Source organism: Anser brachyrhynchus (assembly GCF_964034855.1).
Source record: "Anser brachyrhynchus genome assembly, chromosome: 1".
Lineage (NCBI taxonomy): Eukaryota > Metazoa > Chordata > Aves > Anseriformes > Anatidae > Anser > Anser brachyrhynchus.
The window spans coordinates 118,045,104-118,051,103 of record NC_137694.1 but is presented as its reverse complement, the minus strand read 5'-3'; the positions used below and the strand labels follow the sequence as shown (position 1 = coordinate 118,051,103).

Below are 6,000 nucleotides of genomic sequence, written 5' to 3'. Positions count from 1 at the left end.
TTAGTATCTCCAGAGGAAAAGTCAGGTGATCTTTGAATGGACTACATAATGCAGTCTCAAACTACCTGCCAGCTGAAAATCTTGTAGAACATATACAAAACAGCTCCAGAAGGCAATCACAGCTTGTTCAGCTGTTACTCTTGACTTTTAACTTACTGAAAAATGAGAGCTGAGGTGTTTGGTTTGGCCCTGCGCTATGCAAAAGCTGTTCTGTAAAAAAAATAAGTTGGAAAAGAAAGCTATTCATATGTAACACTCGGTAGTGAGTCTCTCAGGTTTGGCACCAGAACAAATGCAAGAGCTTTCTACGTGTGTGTGCTAGTAATAGCCATATTTGTTGAAAATACTGAGGTGAAGCACTTCCTTCATCCTTTCAGAGTGCAAAATGTCAAAGGCAGCTAATAAATGAGAACACTATTTGTGGCCAGCATTTCATATCAAAGCTTTAGGCAGCGTAAGAGGCAAAGCCATGTACTCCCTGAGTGGATTTGAAGAGTTTAAGTACTCTTGAGCATAAACCATGAAGAACTCACACTGTCAATATTGTTATTAGCTGCCAGTACATTCCCAAGGATATAGCAATATTGTTTGCTGGAAAGATTTTACCCAGCTGAAATTTTTACCCAACTGTCTCTGCCAGAAATACAGTCTCTTCTTGGCATTTAGAAGTCATCATCACAGTTCTGAAGTGAGCAATGTGTCTTGGTATGTTGGGATGGCTTGGTGTCAGCCTGTTGAGAATACTGCTACCCCATAACCTATTGCACCTTGCCTTCCAAGTATCAGTGAAAGTAGCTCCATAATGCCACCATACTTGGAGCTCCCCAACACTCACTGTTTTTATCGAGTTTTCCTACTTTTCCATAGATTTTCCCAAAGACTCCATCTAGCAGGCGAAAGAGTGAAACGTCCCATCTAGCAAGGTGCCAAATATTCACTGTAGCATTGATAAACCAACTGGGGCATATTTTCTCTTCTTATTGTCCATAAGTTATGACCCTCCTCAGAGTTATATGTAGCAAAAGCAGACCAAACAGTCAAGGAAAAGCAACTGTCAAGAGACTGTGTTCTTCACAGGATTAAAGAAAAAAGCTCGTAAAAGAGAAATGTCGCTTTTCTTTTGAAATGGGTTACTTCCAGAGTAAAGCAGGAAACAGAAAAAATCACTCCTGTAATGAGTGTTATTACTTCAACTAAGCCTACGAATACTTGTAAATTTCTGAAAGTTCTCAAATATTCATTAAGCAACTTTCTCTGAATGGAAAGGGAGAAAAAAAGAGAAAAGAAAAAAAAAAAGAAGGAAAAAAAAGTGGGATCAAATCAAGCTCTCTCTACTGTGTAAGTGTACTATTCCTAACCATGCAAAATCCCATCTAACACACACACAAACACACACCAAGGTAAGCTGATAAAATTACTAACTTTTTTCATTCTTTACAGTTATCATGTCAACAAAGGCAGTTACTGGGCAGCAACATACATTTACCCTGCCCATCCTAGTACTTTTATAGCCTTGGTTATATGAAGGGCTGAGCACTAGCTGATTTAAAGAGTATAATATGAGTAGACATTTCTGGATTCATTGCAAGCACTACACCGGTGATTTATTACTGACATTTTAACACAGCATTGAAACTTCTTTGTCTTGGTGCTTTACTGTTCTTTCCATCCCATCTCCAAATGTTCCATCTGTTGCTCAATTCCCCTTTTATACTTGCATCATGATTGCTTATAGTGTACAAATCTTTGTGACTGTATTTGTATTAAGTCTCTAAAACTCTTCTTTCTGTGGATTTCAGAGGAAAAAAACACTCCGTTTTGGAAAAGAAGGACGGGAAAGGCAGAGAGGGCTTTCAGGGGGTTTTGCAGCATGTGAAATGGTGCTGCACAAAGTGTCCTGTGTTATGCCCTGGCAGACCGTGTGCCCAAGAACATTTTTAGTACAAGGCTGTCCACATAGCCAGAGGGAAGGGATTTGAAAAAAAAAAAAAACCCACAGCAGAAATACCCTGAAAACCCTAGCCTGAAGTATCTGCAGCTAGGCCTGCTAGCACTATGGGAGGGCAAGGAGAGAGGAGAAGAAATCTGCCAAAAAAAAAAAAAAGGAAGAGGCCTTGAAAGGCAGCACCTCAATAACAAGGATACTACTCAGCTGTATGTTTGCCACAAGTCCTGCATGACAGGCCCCAAGGCAAACTATGTTTTGCTGAGCAGACCAAAGAAACCATTAGGCGGCTCTGTGCTCTCAGCTTTCTATCACACTGTAGCTAACATCATGTTTTTAGATTAATTGCAATTAAACATTTTCAGTTCCTCCAACTTGTTTCCTTCCTCAGCCTACAAGAAAACTTTCCAAACAGGCATTAAAAAGCCCACTCCTTTATATTTTAATGGACAAGGAAATTTTCCAATTATCTCAGCTTTTTTCCAACCCTACTGGGACCAGAGTTTGGCAACGTTATAACATGAGAGCAAGGAATAATGATGAGTGTTTTGCATCAGGTGTCAGCAATATGGTGTTCTCAGTGAACAATGGAGACATTAGGCACACATACTGCTGGTCTAAAATGCTTCTTAGGAAACAATGTAAAAGGTCAAGGATAACTCTTCAGATTTTATTTCTACACATTTTTAATTGTCTCAAATAATAATCTAGAGCCAGTTTTTCCTAACCAGAACAAAAGGTGGGCAGCCACAGACTGGAAAGGGGAGATGGTCAGTGCTATTCCTCCAAAAGAGTTCTCCTTGGCTGTGGAACTACTTATTTGGTAAAAGTACCCAGTCACTGGTGTGGGGAGCTGCCCATGGTGTCTACAATGAGTCCTCCAAAGCCATCAAACCTTGTCTGAGCAGCAGATCGAGTGAAATAAGTAGGGCCAGAGGGACCCTACTGCACCTCATACGTAATACCTCGACCAAACAGCCTGTTCTGTGCCTCAGCATGAAAAGGGGACAAAAGGAGACACGGCGCTGAGTAAATAGTGACTGCTAGCCACTGAAAGACAGAAGACAGGAAAAAAAATGATGAATAAAGAAAATGTGTGGCAGCTGTGTGACACTTTTGTGACACAGATGAGAAAAGAAGCTCTTGGAGAAAGTGCTGATGCTCTTTCCTGCTTTTCACACATGGCTCCAGATGAGTCCACCAACATCCTCAGGGACACCAGTTTCAGACTGGATCACCACATTACTGGATTTCTATTATTGGGTTGTGAATGGTGAATACTCTTTTGTTTGTCTTCACTACAAGCCATAAAATTGAAAATATGTTTGTCCTTTGCAATGGTGAAGAAAGAGAATCTCAGTAAGCATAAGCGTACATGTTTGGTCCTTGGTATTTGCAGACCAATGTTGTTTGGATAAGGTCATGTGTTGCGTTGTGAGTGATGTTTCAACATTATGCTAATACTTCAACAGTTCTTCAGAAGCTGCCACGTTTACACAATGCATGTCTTAATGCCTATGGCTAATTCATGAGAGAAAAAAATAACAGTACAAAAACCAACAATAAGATATGAGAGTGATTTTATTAAGACACCAAGACACAGCTATTCAGATAGTCACAATATCAGTTTCTGCTGAGCATGTAATGTATCAAACAGAAGCTTTTTCTTTGCACTTCAATCTGAAGACTAGTGCTCAGCTTTTGTAAATAGCATAGCTCCATTGAAATCAATAGGCAAATCTCTAGTCCTGTCACTTTCAGGCAGTTTACAATTGTTAAGTACTGTAAACTAGAAAAATACGTTTAGTAAAATAAATTATTCTTTCATTGTGTGCAGAAGGTAAATGTATATTTGAGAGCAAACAGCAAAAGTGAGGAGACTCATACATTATAAAAACTTAATGGTTGTGCTCATCAAACTTTAAAATTGCAAAGGTAAATTGCAGTTTCATTAATGAGTTGTAGCCAACTGATTTTATTTATTTGTTTATTTTTATACCAGGATCTGGGAACTGATATTTCAGCAATGAAAAGACAATGAAATTAACTTATGGATTTTCAAGGTAAAACCTCCAAGATCATCAACTCTGACATTTTACAAAACATAGGCCAAATCCTTTACCCAGTTATCTTAGTACTGAACAGCAATTGAACTAAGGGGATAGAAAAGCAGATTTCCAGTGCTTTCCAACTTGTTTTTTCCAACCCTAGAAAGGAGTCCTGCAACAGCTGTTCACTGTGTGGAGATTTTTGTTACGGTTTATCCAGCTGAACAGATTGTTGTGGTATCCAGCGGAGCACGGAAACTAAACCTTTGCTGCTGCAGTAGTAGTAGGGTCTTGCAGCCAGCTGAAATACGGCTCAAATTTATACCTACTGTATTGCAATTGGAGTGCTCTCACTTCGATAAGCAGCACACACTGTACCTCAACTGTACAATCACTCTTGTCTAATTAAACAGATACAAGTAGGTGCCAATTGAGTTATCTGGAAAAATATGAATTGCCAGAGTCAAATTTATTTATTTTTTTCCCACCAAGCCCTTATCAATTAAAGAATTTACAATCAAATCTCAAAACTCATGCTGAAGAACATACCGAGCAGGCTAAGCCACAGATTCATGATGCCTTTTCTTTATTTTGTGGCAAATCAACTACTTGTTCTTCAGCTTCTGTATACTTAAGGCGTTGCACAATTAGGTCTTCAACATTGCTGCAGCTCAAGGTTTCAACCTCACCTTAAGTAAATAGTGAATAACAAAGTAAAAATGAGATCTCTCAAAGAGTTTGCTGATTTACTTCCTGGAATATTTATAGAAACATGAAGCTGTGAGTAGTAACGACACAAGTGATGCCAAGAGGGGAAAAATGCAATGTGGCACAGTGGGACAGCCAAATCTTGGAACTTTAATAGAGAACTGTGAAGTCTCTCCTTTTTCCCTTGTATTTTTTTTCCATGGAAAAACTGCCAAGGAAAGTGATTTCAACCTGGAGCTGCAGTCACAAATAGTTCTCTGGACATTAGGGAAAAGCCAAATTGCTAACAACAACAACAACAACAAAAGTAGGGATACAGAAGCCTTTTACTTGTGACATTAATTTGGAAGAGCCGGTGTTGCAACCAGTTGTAACCACCATCATGAAGAGTAATGAAAGCCAAATGCTGAGTAAAGACAAGCTTCAATTCTCTGTGAAGAGACACATTCCAATTAGGAAAAAAATAAATAAATCACAATTAAGAAATGTAATGAACTACCTTACAAAGACAGTAAGGTGTGTAGGGAAGGAGAGATGAGTTGTTCTGGCATTTAAAAGGAGCCATTACTTGAGACTCCAACATGGAGATTATATATAAACATTATAAGCCTGAAAATATCCTTTATGCTACAACCTCATTGCATAAGTCCGTAACTGCCATTAATATCAAGTACTGCAGTCACTCATGACCAAGAGTGGAGAATGATGAGTGAAGATAAGCCAGTCTTCTCTCTGTAGAGAGACTCAGAGGCTTTATGTATAGGTTTTAATTTAATGGACCTAGATATGCCCTTTACACTGGGCTATGGCTCCCTAGTGGGACCTGTGTCGCTGCAGCAAGGAGGCTGCACCAAGACGCCCCGGGTGCTTTCCCTTCGGGCTCCAGACTGGCAGTCCTGCCCAGGTTTCAGGAAGCAATCAGAGCATCGTCCTCACCTACAGAGGTCTCACGGAAGCTGCCCACAGATGACTACAGAAGGTGATCTTTGTAATATAAGACATGGGGAAATAGGCTATTCAAGAATTTGAAAGTATGTAGCTGGGATACCGGTTTCCCTGTCCTTTCTCTGTCATGTACTTAAGAGTCACTGCTCCCAGTGAAGCAAACTGTTATCTGCAAATACCATCATGATGAGTAGTGAATTTGCTGTGGTCATGGCAGCTGCCTTGTCATGTGTGAGGCCTCCACCAGGAAAGAGTTACTCGCTACCTGTGGCAACACTGTCAAATAAGCCCTTGCCCAGGAACAAAATGAGATCAGATCCGCAGTAAACATCCTTGAGTTGTGAAGCAATGTTA

The 6,000-nt window shown here is 39.8% G+C and overlaps 1 protein-coding gene across 1 annotated transcript in view; it reads right to left on the bottom strand.

Annotated features, from left to right (window-relative positions):
• Window positions 1-4,156: 4,156 nt before the first annotated feature.
• Window positions 4,157-6,000, bottom strand: part of UMODL1 (uromodulin like 1) — a 48,113-nt gene continuing 46,269 nt past the window's right edge. Inside the window, exon 22 of the mRNA XM_080584578.1 lies at window positions 4,157-5,132. The gene's annotated coding sequence lies outside the window, so the exon portion shown is untranslated. The remainder of the gene's footprint in view (window positions 5,133-6,000) is intronic.